Genomic DNA, 27,447 nt, shown 5'->3' on the forward strand with positions numbered 1-27,447 from the left:
TGTCATGGTGTATGTGTGTGATCCTTGTACTGGGGAGGCAGAGACAGAGGGATCCCTGGGGCTCACAGGCCAGCCAGCCTGGCTGAATAGGAGAGATTTGAGTTCTGTCTCAAATAAAGTGTAGAGCAAGTAAGAAAACACCTGGTATTGATTGATTACACACACACACACACACACACACACACACACACACACACACGTGTGCATGCCTCCCCCAATAGACACATACACTCACATACATAAATACAATAAAAATATAGTTTGATGTCAAATGATTCTTTATGAATTTGAACTCTCTCTTCCCTCTTCCACTGATCCACTCTTTCATGTTGCTAGGTAGCTCAAACTGGCCTGGCACTTTCTATGTAGCCCAGGCTGGACCCACACTCATAATTCTTAGCTTTCTTTGTGCTAGAATTACAGACATGTGCCAGCATGTCTGGTCTAAAGAAATCTACCAGTGACAAATCATGTTTCAGAAGGCATTTTATTTCACAGGTCTAATACCTTTAAAAGAACAATGTTCTTTTCGCCGGGGAATAGGGGCTAGCCAACACACTATCAGCTGGTAAATAAGAGTCTCTTATAAGATACTTGAAACCTATTTTGTGGAATCGATTACCCTTCCTCCTATGAGGTTAGGTATGGAACAGAGGTGTTAAGCACTTTATATGTGAGTTTTGCATACAGGATCAAGAACAGTCAGAGGTGCTGGCTGAGGCACCAATGATGAATTATTTTGCAAGTGCTGCCACAATTATCATGGCTTGTTGATATTAATCCAAAGAGGGGATTCTGTTTGAAGGGAGAGAGAATGCTTATTTTGTCCTTGAAGCACAAATCCTTTCCCTACAGCAAGTTTCAAGCATATAGATGGCTATACTCACAAGAATGCACAGTAGCAGCTCTTGCTATGGTCTGAATGTGTTCCTAAAAATGTGTACATTGAAATCTTATCCACAATTTGATAGTATTTAAAGTTTGACCTCTGGGGAAGTAATGAAGTCATGAGGAATAATTAATTCCACCTTTGATTAAGTGGAATTAATGCCATTTATGAAAGAGACCTGTAGACTGCTCTCCATTCCTTTTCACAATCCTGTGAGGAGTTGAAGTCTCTGCACCAGAAGGCACACCCTCACTAAATCTGCTAGCACCTTGGCCAGATTTTCTTTATCCTCTGGAACTGTGATTAATGTTTCTGTTGATATATGCTTCTCAGTATATGGTAGTCTTGTAACAGCATAACAGGACCAAGGCATTGCTCAAAGGGAATAATGTTTGTGTTTTGAAGTATTTGGAATAAATTATAGTTAATGATAGCTTAATACACGAGTGTGTGAAACCTAATTTTATCTTGAACTCACCATTAATATTGACTTTTCTTACACGATGAAAGTGAAAACTGCAAAACCCACTCAGGAAGGACCTTCTGCAAATGCAGTTTTCTGTATTTTTATCAAATAATCTACAAATATTTCAGTACTTTTGGAGGAAATATTGGCAAGACTAAACGTCTTTAATTTTGAGAAACAAATTTCACAATGGGGAAATGAGCTCATTATGCTTTTATTTCTTCTTGGAAATACCATCACTTTTTAATCAGAACACCTTGAAGACTGCAGGAGTCCCCAGGAGATTCTCATCAGTCTTTTTGTAGCTAAGAAACCATTTACAGAATACACTTATCCTGCCACTAGTGACTCATGTTTGTCCTTGTTATTGCTTATTGGGTTTGCCTTTCTGTGGTCACATTGTATTAAGTTATACACAGAAATCGACCGATGAATCAGTGATTCATTGAGGTATGGAAATAGTACAAAGGACTATTTCCAATATCAAGTATGGAAATGTCACTGCCACATTTAAAGTAAGAAAAGGCTAGACAAATGAAAAAATCAATCCCATCCTTTTTTGATTCATCAAACGCTTAAATCACAGGAATAATTGCTGAATGTGGGCAGCTGTGGACTCTGAAGCATTACGTGCATTCAGAAAATTCAGGTACAAAGACCTGTTGATCTGCATCAGAAGTCACTGGCCACAGAAATGGATGTAACCATTCAAGTACCAGGTTGCTCCAACAGTCTTTGAAGGTTGGGCATGCTGTAGATTGAGGGTGCTAAGCTTGGTTACCTTCCCTTTAGGAGCTCCACAAAACTTCCCAAGGTGCAAGTCCAACAAAGATGACCTGCTGATCACAACTGATGGGTGAACATGTTAACCATTTTATTTGATTATTTTTCTCAATGACCCCCCCTTGCCATCTGGGCCCCTCTTGAAACTAGCCATTTAAAAACATGGTGGGAATCCTCTCAGTTGCAAAAGTCTTCTTCATTCCATGGATGGCTCACTTTGCCTCTGCATAGTTCTGAAAACTTTTCCTACTTTAAGAAAGTTATTTGTCCCCATTCCAGTGTCCTAAGAAAAAACTAGTTCAGAAAGGATAGGACTCTGAATAAATTGGTTTAAAATGCCCCAAGGAAAGAAGTAGGAACAGGAGTTTGGTGAGAAGAGAGGATCAGTAGGAGAAAGAAATGTCACACCACTGGGAACTGCATAGGAAAATCTGTGAGCAAAGCAGAGACTTACATAGAAAAAAAAATCATGAAATGCCATTTTCCTGTTCCCCAACACAAACAGTTGCAAGACATGGAGTCTCTGTACAATGGATACCACACTTGGGGAATAAAACCAAAGAGAAGAGATAGTAATAAGGACACCAGAGGAATTTGAATCCCCAAATATATCCTAAACTCTAGTGAAATTCACATAAACCCTATATTAAAGACCTACTTGCCTTGTTTTCTATTTTGCAATACAGTAGAACTGGCTTTCAGGGAAGCTGAAGGGCAGCCAAGCCTGGTGGAGTGGGTTTTGTATACCCAGCTTCTTGGGAGTTTGAGTCATATGCATTACTTATCTTAGATCTTTGAGGCCACCATGGTAAAACCCTGCTTCCAAAATAACCCATCAAAACTAACAGTAATCAAGCAAAATATAATAGGATGGAAAAAGAGATAGTAAACACATATGCTAACATTAAAGATGAAAGATGAGTCATCCTGCTAACCCTACAGAGAGAAAAAAAGTCAATAAGGGGCCTTGCATGGTGGGTCTTGCTTGTAATCCCAGTATCTAGGGAGCCTGAGGAAAGATGATATCAACTTGAGCAGACTTTGAGTCACATAGTGAATTCTAAGATAGCCTGGGCTACAAAGTAGCATCCTGTTTTACAAAACAAAACAAAAACAAAAGAAAACAGAAAGGTAAGGAAATTACAATTTCTGATCATTATGATCAGAAATGCAGTACTCAGATGAAATAATGTCTTAAAAGATACAGACCACAAATCTCACTCAAGAAAAAAAAAAATGAACAATCTAAATAAACATATCTCTATTAAGGGAATGAAATCTTCCACCAAAAAATGCACTCATACCAGTCCCAGAGTTTTATCAAAGACTGAAAGAAAAAAAAAAGCAAGTTCTCAACTCCTTCCATGTACATCATTCTATAAGACTATCATTGTACTAACATCAAACTCTAATATAAATCTCAACCCAAAATAGTTTAAAATGAGTCAAATCTAGCAAAGTATATGAAGAACAACAAATTATGACCAGGTATAGTTTGCCATAGGGATGCAAGGCTAGTTTGATTTTTATATGTTAGTAAAGGCAATTCATTCCACGAAAAATAAATCAAAACAAAACAGAACATAAAAACCATAGAAAAGAAAAACTCGGTGAACATAGCAGCAAATGCAGAAAACTTCTTGACAGAACTTAACAGCAGTTTCAGACAAAGCTAGGTATGAAGTAAGTTTATTTTAGTGAATAGAGAAAGCATAGGAAATGTGTACAACTAACACCAGGGTTGACTCTAAGAACCTTTGTGCTTTCCTTTAGGATCTGGAATAAGAAAAAGGTGTTCTTTTCATTACTCCAAGTCAACATCTTCCTGGAGGTCCTACTTAGTGCAATTGGATAATAAAAAAAGAAGGTGTACAGATGATAACGAAAGCAATAAAACTGCTTTTATTTTCAAATAACCTAACTCCCTAAATAGAACACTTAAAAAAAATCACAAAACATCTGCTGGAACTAGTTAATGAAGATGTCAAGAACACAGAGCCCATAGTATACACTTAAAATATACTGCTTCCCTATACATTAGGAAATTACAAATATAATTATGAATTTTAAAAGGCTACTATGGGAAGCCGACACATTCACTATAGATCTAATAGAATGTATTCAGGGACTCAGGGCAATCTATGAAGAAAAGTATGAAACACTGATGAAAAAACTCTGGCAGATCACAGTGGTGTGTAGGTGTATTTTTTTAAAGCTATTTTATTGGGTTCTTATACCTATCATACTTCCAGCCCTTACTCCACCTTAGTCCCTTCTCCTACCAACACTAGGTAGTGGAAAGGAGTCATAGATCTCTTTAGACTACTTCCTTCTGATTAGGGTCATTGGGTTCATTGGGGCAAGTCCAATCTTCATTGTCAGGATATCTAATTTCTTCTTTTCTCTTTACTCACAACTGCTTGACAAACTGCAACAATGGAAACTAGCAGCAGCTGCAGTAGGCCCTCTCAGGGCTCTCCCACTCATACTCATTCCAGAGTCTCCAGAATTAAACTATCTGCAGCTAACAAAACAAAAAAACAAAACAAAACAAAACAAAACAAAAAACCACACCCCTGCTAGCGCATGAGGCAAATAATAATCACCTGCTGTGAAGCCTGGGATTAAAACAAAACATAATTGGGTTTTTAAAGAAATCAAAATTCTCACTACAGTGGAGAAGGTGATCCAGGTACAAGTTCACTGACTGATGGTTGTATTGTCAAGATATAAATTTTCCTAATTTCATGCACAATTAAATGGCAATGTGGTCAAAACCTAGAAAGTTATTTGATGATACTGAGAAACCTAATCTGAAATACACATGGAAAAGTAAAATTCCTCCTCAAAGCCCTTAGAAGTCTGGTATGGTAGCTCATTCTTGAAATTCTAGTACTTAGTGGCTATGTTAAGAAGATTGATACCAGCCTGGGATACATATAGAATACCAGGGCAGAGTGGGTTATATCACTATATTAGATGCAAACCAAAACAAACTAAACCAAACCTGGGTTATAGAGTGAGACATTATATCCAAACCAAAGCAAACCAAATCAAAACTAAGAACCAAGGGGGATAAAGGAACCCAGCAAAGGCATCAGAATGCAGAAAAACAAAGCTAAAGGACTCACATGACTTATTTAAGACATAATATAAAGGTATCATACTCAAGACAATAGTATTGCTCAATATCATATTGCTCTATGTATTTCAACACAGAAACACAACTATCCAGATATAGAAATACACACACAGAGAGAGAGAGAGAGAGAGAGAGAGAGAGAGAGAGAAAAGAGAGAGAGAGGAGAGAGAGAGGGGGGGGAGAGGGAACTGAATTTTTTACAAAGGTGCTAAGTCAACTCAAAGAGGATATACAGACTTTTCAACAAATGGTACTGAAGCAAATGAATATTCACATGTGAAAACACTGAATCACAAACATAACAACCATAAACCTAAGCCTTTATATCTTACAAAAACTAGTTCAAAATAGATTATAGATATAAGGAGAAACTATAAAGCATCCAGAAGAAAATATAAGAGAAAATTGAGGCAACCTATACTTTATGATGGGTTTTACTGTGTGGATTAGCCACATATGAAAAGAAACACTTCAAAGGTGTTTGTTTTCCTCACAGAAGTCTTAACTCTAATCTATAGAAGAGGTGTATATAAAAAGAACTCAATTGAAAAATGGGAAAAATAATCTAAGAAACATGTAGTCAAAAGGATTGTAGATAGCAAATAAACAAATGAAAAGATGCATAACATCATTAGTCACTATGAAATTGCAAATTAAAATCACAACAAGAGATCATCATACCAACAATGAGGGCGGCTAAGCTCCACAGCTTTGGAAATAGTAATTTCTGGAAGCTGTTTAGAAATGAGAATTCTAATTCAGTGCTTGTGGGAATAATAAATGGCATAGTTACTTTGAAAGACAACTTCTCATAAAGCTAAAAACAATTTTACTGTACGCATCAACTGCTTCCCTAGGTATTTACCTAACTGATGCAAAACTTATGCCTCCATGTGCACTTACAGTATCTCTATTCATAATCAACAAATATTGGAAGCAAGATGCATTCCAATAGGTTATTGAATGAGATAATGTACATGTGTATATTGTGATATTATTGACTGATTAAAAGAAATGGGGTACTGAGTCCTGAGAAAACATGAATGAATATTACATACACATGGCAAAGTCATAGGGAAACCTGTCTGAAAATCCTATAAAGGTTATAAAAAGATGAATATATGAGGCAGTGAGCAGATTATGGTGAGGAATTTGGGGAGGGGCCACATTGGTAGACAAAATATAAGAGCATTTTTTAGAGTGGTGAAATATTTTTGGAAGGATGAGAAAAGAATAACACATATTTGTCTTTTTTTATATTATTTTTTGATTTTATTTTTTATTCGATATATTCTTTATTTACATTTCAAATGATTTCCCCTTTCCTGGCTCCCCACTCCCTGAAAGTCCCATAAGCTCTCTTCCCTTCCCCTGTTCCCCCATCCACTCCTTCCTTCTTCCCTGTTCTGGTATTGCACTACACTGCTGCACTAAACCTTTCCAGAACCAGGAGCCACTCCTTCCTTTTTCTTGCACATCATTTGATATGTGGATTATGTCTTGGGTATTCCAAGTTTCTAGGCTAATATCCGCTTATCAGTGAGTGCATACCATGAGTGATCTTTTGAGACTGGGTTACCTCAGTTAGGATGATGTTCTCCAGCTCCATCCATTTGTCTAAGAATTTCATGAATGCATTGTTTCTAATGGCTGAATAGTGTATATATACCATGTTTTCTGTATCCATTCCTCCATTGAGGGATATCTGGGTTCTTTCCAGCTTCTGGCTATTATAAATAGGGCTGCTATGAACATAATGGAGCATGTATCCTTATTACTTGCTCCGGAATCCTCTGGGTATATGCCCAGGAGTAGTATAGCAGGGTCCTCAGTTTTCTGAGGAACCACCAGACTGATTTCCAGAGTGGTTGTACCAACTTGCAACCCCACCAGCAGTGGAGGAGTGTTCTTCTTTCTCCACATCCTTGCCAACACGTGCTGTCTCCTAAGATTTTAATCTTAGCAATTCTAACTGGTGTGAGTTGAAATCTCAGGGTTGTTTTGATTTGCATTTCCCTAATGGCTAATGATGTTGAACATTTTTTAAGGTGTTTCTCAGCCATCTGAAGTTCTTCAGGTGAAAATTTTTTGTTTAGCTCTTAACCCATTTTTTAATAGGGTTATTTGATTTTCTGGGGTCTAACTTCTTTTTTTTAATTATTCGATATAATTTTTTATTTACATTTCATATGATTTCCCCTTTTCTAGTCCCCCACTCCCCGAAAGTCCCGTAAGCCCCCTTCTCTCCCTCTGTCCTCCCACCCACCCGTTCCCACTTCCCCGTTCTGGTTTTGCCGAATACTGCTTCACTGAGTCTTTCCAGAACAAGGGGCCACTCCTCCTTTCTTCTTGTACCTCATTTGATGTGTGGATTATGTTTTGGGTATTCCAGTTTTCTAGGTTAATATCCACTTATTAGTGAGTGCATACCATGATTCACCTTTTGAGTGTGGGTTACCTCACTTAGTATGATGTTCTCCTTGAGTTCTTTGTATATATTGGATATTAGCCCTCTGTCAGATGTAAGGTTGGTGAAGATCTTTTCCCAATTCATTGGTTGCTGATTTGTCCTTTTGATGGTGTCCTTTGCTTTACAGAAACTTTGTAATTTTATGAGGTCCTATTTGTCAATTCTTGATCTTAGAGCATAAGCTATTGGTGTTCTATTCATGAACTTTCCCTTTGTACTGATGTTCTCAAGGATCTTCCCCAGTTTCTTTTCTATTAGTTTCAGTGTGTCTGGCTTTATGTCAAGGCCCATATCTAAACGTAGTAAAAGCAATACACAGCAAACCAGTAGCCAACATGAAACTAAATGGAGAGAAACTTGAAGCAATCCCACTAAAACCAGGGACTAGACAAAGCTGCCCCCCCTCTCCATATCTTTTCAATATAGCACTTGAGGTACTAGTTAGAGCAATTAGACAACATAAGGAGGTCAAAGGGATACAAATTGGAAAGGAAGAAGTCAAACTATCACTATTTGCAAATGATATAATAGTATACTTAAGTGATCCAAAAAACTCCACCAGAGAACTCCTACAGCTGATAAACAACTTCAGCAAAGTGGCTGGTTATAAAATCTAGTCAAGCAAATCAGTAGCCTTCCTATACTCAAAGGACAAGCTGGCTGAGAAAGAAGTTAGGGAAATGACACCCTTCACAATAGCCACAAACAATATAAAGTATCTTGGTGAGACTCTAACCAAACAAGTGAAAGATCTATACGACAAGAACTTCAGGTCTCTGAAGAAGGAAATTGAAGAAGAATTCAGAAAATGGAAAAATCTTCCATGCTCATGGATTGGCAGGATTAATATAGTTAAAATGGCCATCTTGCCAAAAGCAATATACAGATTCAACGCAATACCCATCAAAATCCCAACTCAGTTCTTCACAGATTTAGAAAGAACAATTCTCAAATTCATCTGGAATAACAAGTCACATGCTCCATTATGTTCATAGCAGCCTTATTTATAATAGCCAGAAGCTAGAAAGAACCCAGATGTCCCTCAATGGAGGAATGGATACAGAAAATGTGGTATATTTACACAATGGAATACTACTCAGTAATTAAAAACAATGAATTCATGAAATTTTCAGGCAAATGGTTGGAACTGGAAAATATCATCCTAAGTGAGGTAACCCAATCACAAAAGAATACAAATGGAGTGCAGTCTCTGATAAGTGGATATTAATTAGCCCAGAAGCTCTGAATACCCAAGACGCAATTAGCATAACAAATGACTCCCATGAAGAAGTAAGGAGAGGGTCCTGATCCTGGAAAGGCTTGATCTAGCATTGTAGGGGAGCACCAGGACAGAGAAAAAGGAGGGAGGTGATTGGAGAATGGGTGGAGAGAAGAAGGCTTATGGGACATATGGGGAGGGGGGAACTGGGAAAGGGGAGATCATATATATATATATATATATATATATATATATATATATATATTTATATTTATATTTATATTTATATTTATATTTATATTTATATATATATCACATATTTATATATATAAATCAAATATATATATAAATTTTTTCATATATATATGAAAAAATAAACAACCATCCAAAAGAAGAAAGGGGGTGTTCAGAGGTGACCAAGTACTGGTTTTAATTGGACCCAGACCTCTTTGGGTTTCAACCCCTGTGTTATCAGCTGTATATTACAGGGTGATTGTGAAAGCCATCAGTGTTTCTGTGTCACTTGTAAACAAAGCCAATGCCTTTTCACTACATTAATTGAAGTTTTGAAGAACAAGCCTGCTTTCCAGTATACAGTATGTACTGTGCTTTCCCAAAGACAAAATAACAGGGGTGGATCAGGGGGAGAAAGCTAAAATTGTAGAGACAGCATTCAAGGTCACATTTCTTATAGCAAGAAGGGGTCCAAGTCACATCATCGCTAAGGACATTCTAAACTTCAAAATGACAAATATGATACAATGGAAAGGAGGACATGTCATTGGCCAGATTCCTTCATTGGCAGGTACTACTGGCTTTGAGGTTCTCAGTGAATTCCATAAGTAGTCACCACTATGATCTCACTTTACGTCATCTGCCTTTAACTTGTTTATGACCATTAATATGCTGGTCATAAATTCATTTTTGGTGTTATATATTCACATATATCTAGAAAGATTTAAAGATGATATGTATGTTCAACATATTGAAATTTTTTTTCCTGTTAATTACTAAAACCCATGCCATGAAAGATTTATTTTTTGAAATCTTAATTTATTTATTTTTAAATTTGTGTCTATGTCTGTATATGGATGTATGCAGAAGAGTCTGGAGTTACAGGATTTGTGAACTACCCAATGTGGATTCTAGTAAGTAAATTTGGGGCTTTTGCAGGAGCAGTAAACACTCTTAACCAATGAGCCACATTCCATCCCCTAGAAGATACATGATTTTAAATTTACCCATTGGTTTTCAAGCCCTGTTAAAGACTTCAGAGTATGTTAGAGTCAATGCCAAAGAGGGGTCAGTAAATGCAGACAATTGGGCATTGGTTCTTTACTACTGGGATGTTCATACCTGGATATCAACTCATTGCTTTAGCCGATGATAGTAATCAGCAATAAGTAACATAACCCCCAATTTTGATTCAAGAATGGAAAAAGTGATGAAATGTTCACATGTAGTGGAATCATGAATGCTTTGGTTTCATAGTTATGTGATCACATACTAAAGGCTTTGGTGTCTCTGGGGGAAGTGTTGGAAAGTTTAGAAGGTGAGGCCTAGATAGAAGAAGTTGGTCATTGGAGGTAGGTCATTAGGGGCTGTAATGCCCCAGGTCTACTCACTGCTCTCTGTCTGCCATAAGGTTAGTAGCCTCTGGAAGATGATTGCACTACTGTGAACTTATGCCTCACCACAGGCCCCGAACCAATGGAGCGAAACCGATGGCCTGACACCATGAGCTGAAATGAATACTTCTCTTTAAGTTGTTTGTAGTTATGCCTGTGCTAGCCACAGAGGAACCAACACTGATAGGCCATGCGTTTGTTTTGTTGTTTTGAGACAGTTCTCAGGTAGCCTCAGCTGGTCTGAAACTCACTGTGTAGCTAAGGATAACCATGAACTTTTTATCCTCTTGGCTCTACCTTCCAAGTGCTGAAATCCCATGTGTGTGTCACCATATGCAGTATTTGTTGTACTGGGGATTGAATCTAAAGGCTTTGTGCACCTTATATAAGCACTCTATATAAGTGTATTGTTACGGCAGGTATTGTTTTTGTTATATGAATGAATTACTTTTCAAAAGATGATCAGTGCATTATACACATTACAAAGTTTATACCAACAGATAAATATTAATCTTTTCTTCTACATGATACATTATATATATATATTGCAGGATTGTCAGAGGGAACCTGAAATTGTGGAGCAGACAGAAGTTTCTATGTCTTATGTTTTCTACATTCAAACATGCAAAATTTAATGTCCTTTTCCATTTTTGCTAAGTGCACAATCTGACCATAACCTTTACAGGTTGAGGTGTAACAGTAGACTAACACAAATTTCTTTTCATTTCTCACAGTTTTTGATATGGTAAAGTCATTCCTATTATAGGTTTTAGCAACAGAGGCATGTGATGTCTTTCTTCTCTTTGACTGCTCTCTCCTTTTCACCTAACATAGGTATTTTGTGTTTTCTCTTTAATGTATCTGAAGTACCACCATGACTACCCTTGTGCTTTGGGATCATAATTAAGTAAAACAAAGGTTACATGAATATAAACAATATGATACAATGATAACTGACAACCAAGATGACTGCTAAGTGATGCGAGCAGATATCACAGGAGGCATGGATATGCTAGACCAAGGGCTGACTCCATTCCAGAAGAGGCAAAGCAGGGGGGAGTAAGATTTCATCACACCACTAAGGATGACACACAATTTAAAGCTTATGAATGATTTATTTCTGCTTAACATTTTCAGACTACAGATTATTGAGACTATGAAAAGTGAAATCCTGGATAAGAAGGGACCTGCCTTACCCAGAATATGGAAGTTTTTCACTTTAGTCTCCCTTTTCTGCCAGCAGCCACTGCTTCCACTTTCTTCCTATAAATTGTTGACATGAAAAATGAAATAAAAATTCAATGCATGTGACTTTTTATTAAATATATTAGATGGAACATCTTATTTTTCTATAACTTCCTACTGAAATCTCTCCGATATGAAAATGGAACACGGACCCAAGAGGCAAAAAGAACTAGAAGAGGGAACTGACAAAGATTGGAAACCCAAATAGCAGACGAGTGGCTGCCAGTGAATTTGCCAGGACAGGGAAATTTAAAGCTTTCTTTAGTTGATAGAGAAAAACTAGAAGTGAGACTTTTCATCTTGAAAGGCTTTTGGATTTCAGAAATGTAAGTACCAGGACCATCTGGAGATGATATTACAGAAGTCGTGGAAATGGAAAACAAGGTGTCTAAGATACAGGTAGACCAGACTCACCATCCCAAGTCTCTGTTCTAAGTCCTTGGAAAGTTGAATTGGAGAGACTCAAGGACAGAGCTGTAGGCACAGAGCTGTGTCAGTTTTTCATTGTTATGACCCAGGTATACAATAAAGTACCTAAGGGAGAAGGGATCAGTTGGTTCATGGTTTCAGAGGTGAAAGTCCATAGTGGTGGAGACAGTGCATCAGATCAGAGCAGTTCACTTTTTGGCAGCCAAACACAGAGAGAAAGTGATATACAAGAAAGACTCAGTGGAATAGAGGGCCCTCAAGGACATATTCCAGCGATCCACTTCTAACAAGTCCCCACCTCCTACATTTTACCCCTCCTAATAATGTCATTGGAGTATGAATCCATCAAGGGATTAATTCATTCATTAGGTCATTGCCCTCATGATCTAATTGTTTCTGGAAGAACCATTAGAGAGGCTCACAGAGGCATACTTAATTAATCTCTAAGTCATTTCTTAATATAATAAAATGGACAAGATTAGCCATCATAGGTGCAATAAATGGGAAGAAAGGGAAAGTTTAAATCCATAAATAATTAGATCACTTGGCTTTCATTCTCTCCTTGCTTCTGGAAGACTGTCAGGCCACACCTCCATGGAGGAGTAAGAACTAGGTATCTCAGTATCTCTGGAATATGAATCAAGTAAGAGAAAAGATATGCTAAAGTTGGGAACGTCTTCACAAAAATGTCTCTACCTGGTTGCCTCAGTCAAAAGAGTTCCTCCCTGAGGTCTTGGCTAGAGGAGTCTGGTGCTGAGGAATTTAGCTATGAAGAATGTAGCAGAAATTAAATTAAAAATTAGAAATTAAAATACAATAGGACCAAATGCACCATGAGAAGATATTCACATTGGTAAGAAAGTTAGGCAATAAGTGACAGATACTCAGAAAATGAAGGAAGTAAGAAAGTCAGAAAAATAAAGCAGTAAGAGACTACACAGATGTAGTGGTTTCAATATGCCTAGTCCATAGGAAGAGTTTCTATCTGGAGGTGTTGCCTTTTGGAGTAGGTGTAGCCTTGTTGGAGGAAGTACATCACTGTGTGGGTGGGCTTTGAGGTCCTACGCTCAACTTCTGCACAGTGCTGAACAGCCTTCTGGCTGCATGAGGAAGACAGTCTCTCCTGGTTGCCTTCTGATCAAGATGTAAAACTCTCAGCTCCTACAGTACCATGTCTTTCTGCAGGCTGCCATGCTTCCTGGCATGATAATAGTGGACTGAACCTCTGAAACTGCAAGCCCTAACTAATTGTTTTCCTTTATAAGAGTTGCCTTGGTCATGGTGTTTCTTCACAGCAATGAAACACTAACTAAGACTAACTAAGATCACCTAAAACTAATAGTATATAATAAAACAAGTAAGTAATATATACGCATCTAAACAAACTGTGTTGAGTCTACATTGAAAGGATGGAGGAGAGAGTGCCATGTTTCTAAAGGGACAGGAAGAGCTGCAGTGGGAGAGCTGAATTCCCATTGCTCACAATAATAGCCAAGAAGCAAAACCCAGTGCCTGAAAAATCCAACATTCAGGCATGATCTCTAGAATGGTGGAGGTAAATAGAAGGAAAATGAATATGTAACTGAAGAAATTGAAAACTTATTCCTCTAAGGAACTGGAATTAAGGGCATATTATAATTTAAGCCAAATAAAACAACTTTTCAACAATAAATAAATTGGTACATAAATAAGCAAGGGAAAATGAATGAGATGAAGGAATTTTACTAGTGGAAAAATTGGTATATTTTGATCATTTTAAGAGGTGTTCCTGAAGAGGTATTTTTCAATGACCTATTTAAATCTTAAGTGGCTTAAACTATCAATCTTAGGCATAGAATATCTTAATTTTAAGGTTGAACAATCAGATATGAGTATTTTACAGACCTGACTTAGTACAAAAAGTTCACTCATTGAAAAATGACTTTTTTCCATCAATTGTGACTTCTTTTACAATTTTCTTGCCAGAAGAAAACTCAGTGATGCAGTCTGTAAACTCATATACAGGGGCTGTAGCATGCATAAATACAGAGAAGGGGCCAGAAAAAGAACAGACAGGAACTCCTGGACTGAGACACTCAATCTTTTGTTTTGGACTCTGTTGTCCTGGTGTCTTACTTGAATGTGGCAGGAAGTTTTCAATGACACATCTTTTAATTTCTTCAGAACAAGTAAACATTGTTTTTTGCCATTCACTGAGGATTAATTATATATGACTCAGAAGAAGTGATGTGTTAAAAAACCAACAAGATGAAGAACTTAAATGATCCACCATTGAGATAGGTACCAGTAGTTCAGCCAAAATTGCAATCAGTACTATCTTACATGAGGAAATGAAAGTTTATTATTAATGTAGTTATGTACCATTTAATGGTGGGAATATGTTCTATGAAATGCATAATTAGAAACATCATAGGGTATATTTACACATACTTACATGATATGGGTCAATTGCTGGACCTGGCCTCTTGATGTTATTGTGGATAACGAGATGGATGCTGCTGGAATGATGGTTATAGTTTTTATGGCAAAGAAGAAACAAACTTCACAATAATTATATGAAGCAGAGTTCAATAATTATGAATATTGGTAGCACATGTGCTTATTTCCATTTTTAATAGTGCATAATTGTACATGCTAGACATTCATATGACTGTTGATGCTCTAGGTTGTTTATAATGGCATCACAGCAGACACATGAGTCATGCATTGGGACATTATGACATCCTTGGGAGGTAGGGGATTTTCAGCTCCATTATGGTCTCAGAGGAACATTGTTGTATTTGGGGTTCTGGTGGTTATTTTTTAAGTATCAACTTGCCACATCTTAGAGTCACTTGAGAAGAGTGTCAGTTGAGTAATTGTCTTTATCAGGTTTACCTGTGAACATATCTATAGGGGATTGTCTTGCTTATTGATTGATGTAGGAAGACCAAGCTCATGTTGTTCACTATTGTTGTCCATTCTGGCTACAGAAGGCAGAAGCAGGTCATGTAGATGGTTCTGTATCCAAAAGACAGCAAAAGTAGCTCCCAGCACCACTCTAAAGTCAGATGTCCTATGATTGATTCCTGTTGTTTCTGTTTCTTAGCAGTGTGCCTTGTCCTTAGGCAAGTTACTTAATCTGTGAGTTGGTCTAACAGCATCCACTTCACCATCATCTCAGTTATTTAAGATGCAAATAGCATTTAGAATATGCCAGGCATACATACAGTAGACATTCATTTATACACTCTTACAGAGAAGTGCATCATCTCAGGCAGAATAAAGAGGTTGGATCTGACATGTGACTCTAAAACTCTGTCATTCCCGGGTTACCAAAACCAAATATCTACATGGGGAGGAATATGTAGAAACTGCAGCAGGTGAGACTAAGGACTTCCAGTCTTTATATGTTCACTTGCAAGACTCAGGGTTGAACTATGTAGTCTTGAAGTGTGTAAGTAGACTCTTAGAGCTGGCTTTCAGTGTTTTATGTTGAAGGCCACTGCTCAGTGTTGCCTGGAGCTACTTCTCATATGGTCAGCTATGGTGGCATTACATCTCTAAATGCTTTAACTACATAATGGGATGCAGTCCATGGGATGAGCTGAAGCCATGCTAAGTCTTCAAAAATTTGAGTGTGATTTAAACAATTTTGGTAGTAGTTTCCCCTTGGTGCACACTCTGAGCACAGCTTGCTGTAGTCCTTTGAACTATGAGAAATACTCCATTTGGGGCTGAAAACCCATACTTAGAAGAAAACAACAACAAGACTCTTGGGTAAACTTCACAGGAAGAAACTATGTGTCTCTTGATGGTGGGAGGCACAAAGGTGCAAAGTACAACGTATTCTGAAGTAGCACCTCACAGGCACAAACTAACACTATCTGCTCAGTCTCTCAGACACCCCAGCTGCCAGCACATAGGCAGATGTTCCTGGAGCACAGCACCAAGCCGGAAGCAGGACAAGCCTTCTTGGCCTCCAACCCAAAGCTTCACGCCACAAACCACCAACATTCAAATTCATTTTGTTAAATGTTCCAGTATGCCAAAATAATCATGATGCGATGGAGGCGAGGGGTGTTGGTGGATATATATATATATATATATATATATATATATATATATTATATATAAAATTTAAAAACCAGTGTGATAACATTAGAGAACATTTTTTTAAACACAAGAAGCATTGTGTGAAATATCACCAGTCAGACGCAATTTCTAGAATTTATTTTTATTCTTGCTCTTTCCCCCCCATGCTTGTACTTTTTTTCCCCACAAAGCTGTAACTAGTCTTTTTGCTTAGAGTTATAATAAGAAATTACCCTTGGGAAATTTAGTCTTATCATTTAAAGCTTAAAAGAATGCTACCCAACATTATCTTTTTATGTACTCACTGGATTTTAAATTAATCCTTTGTGTGGCCACTTAACCCGCTGCCAGGTTTACATTGTACTAATAGTGATGATTTTAGCTCTTACTTGTTTTTGTTTTTAAGTCTGTTACATTAAATAAGATTACTAGGTTAAAGGGTATGAAGATGTTTATGACTCATCTTATTCTTGTTTTTGTTGGTTATCTGAAATAGTCTTAATGTGTAGCTCAAACAGTATTTGTAATCCTCCAGCCTCAGCTTCTTGAGTGCTGGGATCATGGGCCTTTCATGACAGTCTGACTTCATCTTCTCCTCCTCTTATTCCTCCTCTTACTCCTCCTCCTCCTCTTCCTCCTCTTCCTCCTCCTCCTGATTTAAAAATGATATTTATTTATTTTGTGTGCAGGTGTAAGGATTCGGGCATACCTCTGCACACGTGTGGAGATCAGAGGACAACTTGGGGCATTTGTTGTCCCTTTCACCGTTTGGGTTCTGTGTGATCAAACTCAGGTCTTCAGCGTGCTTGGAAGCTTGTGTCTTTACCAGCTGAGCCAGCTCTGCAGCCATCCCTCACCCTGAGCGCATCTTAATGTCCATTTTCAGAAGAAAGCATCAAAGAGAAGCAAAATTTTTGTTTTCAATTTCTTCTATTACATTCATTTATTTTGTATGTGTGTAGACACACACATCCTGAACTTGTGTGGAGGTGAGAGGACAACTTGCAGGAGTTCGTTGGTTTTGTCCTTCCACCTCTTGTGTCCTGGAGATTGTACTCAGGTCATCAGACTTGGTGGCAAACACATTAACCCTTTGATGCATTTTTTTTTTTTTTTGCCAGTCCTAAGGGTCAGAGAAACAAAGTGGAGTTGTCTTAGATTCCATAGCTAGTAAATGGAAGGGTGAACAATACCAGTGTCTGAGGCTGGATTAAAAAAGGAAGAGTCTGGGTAAGTTCTGACCAGGTCTCAGATACTTCTTGAAACAGCTTTCAGGAGGGGTTTGCTACTCTTCATATGGTTACACTTGGGAGCTCCTAGCTGCCTGTCTCTTGCCTCATACCTATTCTTTACCTCCCTTTCACTCATATACAAAGTGGTAATTTTGCCACTGATATAGAAGACTGACTACATGCATTTATGCCTTCTTTTTCCTGAGCTTTTAAAAACTGTGGACGAAAGCAAAGGGCACAGGATATATTTGGAAGGCCTAACATAGACTGCATGGTAACTTGCGGAGGCTGCATGGTGAGCCCATAGAGTATGTGTAGACAGGGAAGAGACAGCTGAGTTCACTCTTCAGCCATCCCCACCATGGCTCTAAGAACGTGGAGAAGCTTTTGGAATCCTTCAACCCAGCCTAAGGGCAGTGATTATCAACTACCAAGAGGGCCCCAGCCAATATCACTTGTAGGATATCACCCACAAATCCCCAATTGATGGCCCACTCCCAGTATTACAGACACCCTTGGTTTATGAAGAAGTTGAATCTTGATAAACCTGTCCTAAAGGGACTAGGTTCACACACTTAGTCTACTAAGCATCACTTCTTAGCAAATCAGATCTTACTGCATGTGGATGATTTTCCATTGTGGTCCTGCACCTTCCTGGATATTACCGCTCTCTGCCATTGTCTAGCCAGAGATAGGATTGTACTGCATATCATTGGCCTCAGACAATATAAAAATTCTAAATTTGAAGTACAATTTCTGCTGAATGTGTCTTGCTTTCACACCACCATAAAGGGAACTATAAAGTATGTGTGTCATAAGATGGGGGTGGTTGTATACTACTAAATTTTGCTGTGCTGCAATAGATCATTAAAAGAGAAGAGGAAAACATAGCTATTGTGTCAAAGGAGACTATGAAAAGGAGAGAAAGAAACAATACCAGGAAAAGTAGAACATTAAATGAGATGAGAAGCCAAAACAGAACTCATCTTGGGCCCTTGAAGGTACCATGACATGCTCAGCTCTTCCCTGACACTGAATTGCCTTATTCATATTATTAGCCATGCTTTTATGAGTAGCCAGACATACATATGTTGCTGGGCTTTAGGATGACTACAAAATATGGCCTGGGGTATTTAAGAAAAGCACAGGAACTCCCTTCTCATTCATCCCACTCAGCTTCCTCTGAGGCAGGTTATCTGGTCTTCCTGAGAATCCTTCTTTTGGAAGACACAGACACAGAGGAATTGAAACAAGCCACACTAAATCCACCTCTGTTTATTCTGAGTAGATCACATTCCTTTCTTCCAGCCAAAGTTCAAAATGTCCACTCTTCATCAGACGTAGCACTAACATAGTCATAGTTTTCTGTCTGCGTGCTCATCTCCAAAGGTTTGGTGTTATATTATAAAACATAGTAATTCATTCTTGTGGTTTCTTCTGAATAATCTGGTTTTAGTCATAGAGACCTGCGACGTTAATCTTGACCATCAACAATTAAAAAAGGTGAGAAGATGAATCAAAATGTGGGCAGTACCATTCCATTCAGCCTCAGAGAGAACATAAAAGAGAACGGTATCGGAGTGTAAGCATCAGTTTTCTCTTGTCTTCTGACTGTGAGCACAATGAGAGCACTATGGTAACTTCCTGCGATGGACCATAGTCCTTAGAACTGTGAGCCAAACCCACCTCTTCTTCCTTTAATTTAACTCTGGCAGTTGTTTGATTGTGGCAAGGAGACTGGTAGCTAATCTTTAGATATGAGGATCCCTGTGCATAAGAAAAGTGTATTTTTCTTTAAAAACATGTTTCATTTTTAAATTGTGTATATGTATATGAGTGTGGGTATCCATAGAAGCCTGAAGAGAGTATCAGATTCCCTGGATCTGAAGCGACAGATGGTTATGAGTGACCAGATATGAGCTACCTTTCCAGCCTCCCTCCCCAAAGAGTATTTTACTTCTTTCTAGTCCCAACTGCCTTGGTCAGATCCTCTGTAGTGGGCTTTCTCAGCCAGGCTAAGTGAGTTTTTTGAAAGTTTCCTGATGCAGTCAGATACTGTGCAAAAGGTCGCATCTCCCCCTCCTCACCCCCAATCTCCCAGCTGTTACCCTTGAAGGCTGATTGGCCAGGGTCATTTCCCGATGTAAAGTTCTCACGTGTGTGTGTGTGTGTGTGTGTGTGTGTGTGTGTGTGTGTGCTTGATATCAAGTTCCCATCACTCCTCTGTCCTGTTTACTTTTAGTTGCTCAGCTCCTACTGATCATCATATCCTTCCAGGGCCTTCTATGTTAATCAGATCTCAGAGAAACCTCTTCTGCTCCTCCTTCCCAAGTGAGTGTTGCCAGGTTTATAAACCATGGCCTCTAATTAGTCAATCACATGCCTTGGGGAAAATCATATTTAAACTCACTGGAGGCCTGTTTCATCATTTATGAAGTGAAAGGAAACATACTCCTGTTTCATGGGTTCCATGTTTGTGCATTTAAACACCTGTGCATCCAAAATATTTTTTAAAAAATTGTGCCTGTAATGAGTAAGCACAGACATTCTTATTGCAACCACTCCTTAAACAGAATGGTCTAACAGCAATTTATATTCTATGAAGTGGTGTAAGTCATCTGGAGGTGGTAAAGTATACAGGAGGATGCTTAAAGATCATTAGCATATGCTACGGCATCTGTGCAAAGTACTTGCACATCTGTGGTGCTGGTATTTGCAGTAGATACTGGATTCTAGCATCCATGTATATCAAGGTGTTACTGCCATTGCAAAAACCCTCTTCATTTAATTATAATAACAAAGCATTCATGTAAATTAGTATTAGTAATGTTTAGTATAATATGATAATAACAGTAATTTTAAGTAAATATAAATTAAACATTCAGCAGTGAAGCTTCAGTTAGATAAATTATGATATAGCCAGACAATTAGAAGATCATGTGATAATTCCTTTATAAAAAATTATCTAATTTATTTTATTTGCTTTGATATTTGCCTGCATGTATATATGTGCACCATGCATGTGCCTGGTGCCAGTAGAGGCCAGGGGAGGGGATCACATACTCTGGAATAATAGTTACAGGTAGCTGTGAGCTACCATGTAGGTGCTGGCAACTGAACCCAGGCCCTCTGCAAAAGCAAGAATTGCTTTGAACCACAGAACCGTATCTCCAGCTCCCCAAGGCATTTTTATTGTTGTTTTGTTTTGTTTTCTTGTCGAAACAATGTATCACTAAGTATGGCTAGAACTTGATATGTAAACCAGGCTGGCTTTAAACTCTTCTGCTTCCTACGCACGAGGATTATTTATAGGTATGTTCTACTGTATCAGGCAATAATTCTTTTAAAATGTTTTTTGTTAATTGTATTTCTCTGGAATGCATTCATGATAGAGTGCTAGGTAAAAGCAATGTGCCATTGCAGTGTAGCATGATACTAGTCCCTCCTAGTAGATTCCTGCATGCATCATTATGAATTAAATGAAAACACAAACACAGCACAAGGCCAGTAGTATTTCCCTGTACTATCACTAAATGTACACCCATAAAAATGCATTTCCTTCCCTCCTTCCCTTCCTCCCCTTTTCCTCCCTTCCCTTTTCTTCTTTCTTGCAGTTTCTTTAATTTGGGGAGTTAGGTCAACTGTTTAACCTCCCTGCCTAGCATTCCCTGACTTCAGGAGTATCAGAACTCTTTAATTCTCTCTCCTGCCATATCTAGAACAATGATGACATTATATCCTGCATCATAGTTTCTGGCTAGCACATCAATACCCTACTGATTCTGAGCCTGCGGATGGCAGAGTCCTTGCTTTGCTTGCTGATGTATCTGCACTGTGATACCTGGCAGAGAAAAACCCAGATGTTCATTGGATGAGTATTTAATAAACCCATTCATGAAACAATCTTCTGCAACTTTAATTCTGAACCTTAATATTACCAGCTACTTTTCATTTCTCACCTAAATAACATCTCTTCCTGCATTTTCTCTTAAATACTTTGTCTACACTTGAAATGAATAGTACCTGGATGCTCATGGGAGTTTGGGAAGGAGAACCCTCTGAGAGGTAGATGACAGCAACAAACAACTTGTACCTACTGCCATCAATTATTTCTTCATACCTCCATCTTTCACAGCCGAGAGCTCTCGCTCACTTGTAATTCAGCTTCTCCGAAAAATGTCAACACAGAGTAAATACGCTATTCTAGGGCTAGAGGACATGAGTGCGTGATCCATCTAGCGGTTATGTTGCTGGTGGTAATGAATGAATGGCAGTGTTTTGTTGGCTCAGCTTTTCTCAATTACCTATGAAACATGGAGGAGAATGGCAGTGGGGATGTGAAGGATGGGGGAGGAGGAGTCTGTGGACTTCAGTGACTTCCATGAGGAGCTGTCACCATTTGAGGCCTCTTGGAGTGCTTTATGCTCATGATGCTCTCTATTTAGTCCCTTTCTCTAATGCCAGAGAATTAGGATTTCCTATCAGAAGTAATGGAAGGAATATGTCCGAGATGGAGGAGGAGGTCATAGTGCACATGAACTGCTATGGAAGGTCTTCCAACATTTCTCACAGGTTTTAATGTAACAAAATTTGGATGTGCCTGGGAAGAGACCAGTTTGACTTGTGCAAAGATGTGTTACAGTCACAGGTTAGCAGGGAGGCTCTCCATTGTATTCAGTCACCTGTATTTTCTGCATACTCTAAAAACTGTATTTTGTTTGCATCTGTGATAGACCTAATTAATGTTCATGTTGACCTGTTTTACATACATGTTGCTGTGCTTGTATAAAAGGTCTTAGTAGTTAGCAAATGTGTGTCATTCTTTGAATCATTCACTATTCCCTATCTCTCTCCTTTTACTTGAAGGGTTCTCTCTGCTGTCAGCATAATCTCAGATGCTATCACATCTCATTCATTTTTTGAGAGGGGGTCATTTATAACTACACAGTGAGTTCAAGACCATCCTGAGTTTCTGATCCTGCTGTCTCTACCTTACTGAGATTACAGGCATGAGCTGTCATGTCTGACTTAACACATCTCCTTTATAAACCAGTCCCTGTAATAGCTGTCCTTTAGTGTATTCAGTAGGCTAGCCATTCTTCAGCTCTGTGGAGCCTTCCTTAGCATTCCAAGCAAAACCAAAACCAAATCACAGATAGGATCTCATATGGTATCCCACACACTAAGCACCTCCTCTGGCTTTCTTCCAGAACTTCCTGAAACTTAAATTCTTGAGCTGATTGGAAAGACCCCGACCCTACCCATTGAATACATTCCCCATCACATGACCCAGGTCCTAGTCCCTTGAATATGGCTTCCTAATTTGTCACACAGCTGTACCCTTGCTACCCCTGTTACTTTTGCCTGTAATACTTTCCTTCTACTCCTCAAAAATTCTGTTTGCATCCTTCAAAACCAAAATGATCCATCATGTCAGCAAGCATCGCTTCTCATTCCTTCGTCTGGGTTTTCACAGTCCTTTAAACAAGTTTATTCTCTGGCAATTACCCCCTGCATTATAACTAAGCATTCACACTTGTTTATTTGTCTCTTACTAGACTATGAACTTTTTGAGAGCCAAGAGCTGTCATTCATCTCTGGAGAGCCAGTGCTTAACACAGAATCTGCCTCATCATAGATTCTTAATTCATGTTTATTGAATTTATTAATTAAGCCATAACCAAGGCATCACTATCCATTAAATTGCAAATGAAACTCCACAGATGAAATTAGCAGCCTCATTTTGATCAGCCTCGCTGGTAAAACAGTGACAGGCATGGTGCTTCACATAATAGCCAGCCAATGAAGAGTAAAGAAAAGCACCCAAAGGGCACTGGCCTTGCCCTTGACAAACTTATGGTACAGTTGGAAAGATAAGCTGTCCATGCCTGAAACAGGCTGAGGACAAAATTAAGGCTGCTCAAATGCCATGTATGTTGTAGGCTTGAGCTGTGGGCTTAAGGCCCCAAAGAGTAGCATTTCTTTTTTACTTTCTATCACCTACTTGGCCAGGCCCTGGGGGCATTATACTCCTCGGGCTCTCTTGGAGAGAATTTTGTGTGAGGATGGACCAAGGCTACTACTCAACAAGCAAGCAAGCAAGCAAACATGCAAACAAACACCTGTAGTTTGGAGATTGACAAGGAACTTGAAATAAAGATAATCTATAAAGATGAGATGGTGCAGGGAAATGCCACCCACAGGGATTAGGAGGCATCACACTGAATCAAATCTTTGCATACCCACTGGAGAACTCTGTTGAGTGGCATCATCAGAGATTGACAGTTAAAACAACCCAGTTCTTCCCCTTTGATTTTCTACTTACACAATCTCCCTGCAACCCTGAAATAGTCATTTGGTTCTCACAATAATAATATATGATGGGATGAGTGTTTCCAGGTCAAGTCTTCCTTTAACCTTATCACAGCATGCACCAGCCTCTACCCTAGGCTAGTACAGAACAGTCCTGTGAAGAATGTTCTTCCAAGGCTCTAAACACTCTGGCATTTCCCTCTGATGTGACTCATTGACATGCTGCTGTGCTCATTGGTTTATTCTTAGGGAAAACAAGCATCATTCTGTATCTCTTCTCAGCACCTGAAACAAACTCGGAGCTCAAGAAATCCTGGCTCCATGAATAATGTATGATGTGCTGTCCTGCATGGCAGTCAGTCTATTCTTGTCTCCACTTCTACCCAAGTTCATTGACAACTCAAGTCCTAAACAGCTAATGGCAAGATTCCAACCCATCTCAGAATCACCTGCTGACAAGCAATGGATGGACAAGTTTGCCCAGCCATCAGCTGGGTTGTCCTTCCAGCCTGGATAATAAAGCTAGCAAAGCTTTGAGCCTGGAGAGGAATGTCTGCAGAGTACAGAAACAGATGCGACCCAACAACCCTAGACTCCTCTGATAACAAAAGCGTTCTGAGCAATGGCCCTTCAAAGCAACAAATCAAGACAGACAGCCTGCCAAAAACGTGCAGACCAAGCAGACTCTGAATCCTTTACCCACCAAGAAACAGCTATCCCAGCCCATCCATCAAGGAGACAACTCAAATTAGATGGTGCAAAATCAAGGAAGCTGAGTCTGCCTTCATGCACATAGCAATGCTCTCTGATTTTTTGGGCAAACTTGCCCCATATGACCTCCCCCTACATCCCAGGAACTTGAGGAATGAATCTGTTTATTTGCCTATCACATTTTTATTCATCTTTTGAGATTTTGCCCACATGACATCTCTCCATCTCTGAATAGCATGTCGCTAAGTCAAGAGCAGGTTTTGATATTGCTGTAGTCGAGTACCTCAACACTGTTTAAATTCTGATTTTCCGATACATTTAAAGAGAAATTACATAATCCCCTTTAACCAAACACTATAATTTAGGACCCTTGGAATGAGCAGAATTGGGTTATAAATTTAACCTGGTATCTAAGAAATGCATCTGTCTTCTAAAGCCAGAATCCAAATTCTGGATTCTTAGCACCCCTCTTGCCATGGGAATGATAAGTGTATTTAGACAAGTATGTGAAGAGAGGGCATTGAGCTCAGCAATCGTAGTCTATGAAGGGTTGGTGGTATTACCTTTGGTACTACTGTCATGAGGATTCATGAAGAATAACTTACAATGTTGTATATTTCTTGCTCTCTTTCCCTCTTCTGAGAAACAAAGTAAAGTGAAACAAACTTAGACTTATATTCTGGGAGCATGGGTAAGAGGGACTTTTGGGGACTGAACCACAGAGAATAGTGTTCAGACTTCAGGTCCTGAAATGAGACACAGCCCATCTCTACCCTGAGAGCTGTCTTCCTTATCTGATGATCCATTGTCAAGTTCTTCCACTATGGGTGAGGCTATCCTCTGAGCTCAAGGCCACACCTACTGTCAGACTAGTCTAGTCTATTAAGATACACAGCCTGGTAAAGCACTACACAGCCTGGTAAAGCACTAAACACTTTATAGATGAGCAAGTTGAAGTACAGAAAGCCAAATTACACTTCAAAGGTAATATACCTGATTAACTCCAAACCTTGTTGTGTGCATTCCATTTGGTTTTCTTATCTCTAATGCTAGGCTGAAACTAACTTTCACTGTAACCTCTACTTAGAGTCTTTTATTTATGCTCTGGCATAATCTAGAAGAAATTTCTATCATTTGAGGACTGAGAAAAAGTCATATGTTGTTCAGTGACTTGCAAGTCCCATGCGCAGTTGAGAGGAATGATACCCAAGGGCAGTTCTAGACCCTTTTTGTTCCAACCTGCTCCAGAATGAACATCTCTAGGATATTTTAAGAGTTATAGCAAAGGACTCTTGTCATTCTTTAAAAAAAAAAACTAATGCATCTGTCTGTTTCTGGAAAAAGGGACAAAAATAACATATTGATTGTTGCTTCTGCAGCTATAGCCCTTGATAACCCACCAGTGGAGATGAAAGGCCTCAGCACAGTGTTGGCTAATTCCCTACCTGGTACAGCCAAGGAACAGCTTAGGATGCTGCTGCACTCAGGCCTTTTATCCCGGGACAAGAGTTTATCCTTAACCACTTCTCTAAGTTAGGGACTCCAACAACCTACACTGCTTCTCCAGTTTAATGTTTCACGAGCTTTAAAACTCAAGGTTTCCCAAGCCAAACTGCAATCTTTCTATCCCAAACGCACTTCTCTCCCTCATTCCTCTTGCACATGCCTTTATCCCCTATAATTCATGCATTCATTGGGTATTTACTATTACATTTATTCTATGTGTTTTTCTGGCGGGCAGCTAAAAAAATGATGCAAAGGAAAGATATCTTAGTTTTCATGGAACTGGAGCTAGAAAATGATGAATAATTGGATAGGTACACTAATTTGTGCCAGCTCCTTGGTCCTTTCCACATCTCAGTAGGTGGCACAACCATATGCTAGATGTTGAGACCAAAAGCTTGAAGTCCAGTTTGACCCTTGCCTCTCATCTTAATTCTGAAGTTTACCAGCAAGTTCCAGTGTCTCTACCTTGGGATGGGGTCAGTGTAGAGGTATTGGGAGCAGATGGGGTCACGCATGATCACTAGATGCATCTTATGCTTTCTTTCTAGAGAAAGAGGAACAGAGGAAAATATTTTACTACATTTTTCAGGGATACAGGATTGGAATCAGTCTCCAAACACGGTCTCTTTCGTAACTAGGGAAATCCACACTGCTGTCTCCTTTGGCTTTGTATTTCTTCTGGACTCTATTCTTTAAGCTTCAGGTCCCCAGTTTCTTTCCTGGACTCAGTGGGCTGTTGTATCTTCCATCTGTACTTACTCCATGGTAGATCCCATGCTGGGTCTAAGAAGCCTAACTGATACACAGGCATACTCTAACCCACCTCTGTACCCATGATCCCTCTGCCTGGGTTGATGGTTTTAGAGATGTCTTGCAATGTTCAAAGGAGTTAAAGTGGAGTAAGCTAAATGACTTTTTAAAAAAGCACAAAAGCACAGCATATGTTGTTTCTTCAAGACAGTCATCAAATGACCAGTTATAAGCTGCCAAATGCCCAAATGCAAAGAAGCAACAGAATTTCTCCACAGTGCTCACACAAAGACCAGCTGGGCTTCAGGGACTCATCTGGCTTCTGTTTCTGAGTCCCAGCAATAGCCAGAACTTTCTGTGTGACCATAGGATGAAGGCTGAGAAACTCCCTACATTGACTCTAGAACTTCCAGATTGGAGATGTTATCTAGAATCCTGCTTCTTCCTTTTCTCTCTGCCCCAGTGCTGGGGTGAGGGACAGAGGCTTCATGCTTTGATATAACCTGTAAATTTCTCTTCTTCCTGAGACCAAACATTTCCAGTGTCAAACCCAAAAGTGAACATGTCATCACTCTTCTGCTGGGACAACTG

The sequence above is a fragment of the Apodemus sylvaticus genome, chromosome 10 (assembly GCF_947179515.1).
Source record: "Apodemus sylvaticus chromosome 10, mApoSyl1.1, whole genome shotgun sequence".
Taxonomy (NCBI): domain Eukaryota; kingdom Metazoa; phylum Chordata; class Mammalia; order Rodentia; family Muridae; genus Apodemus; species Apodemus sylvaticus.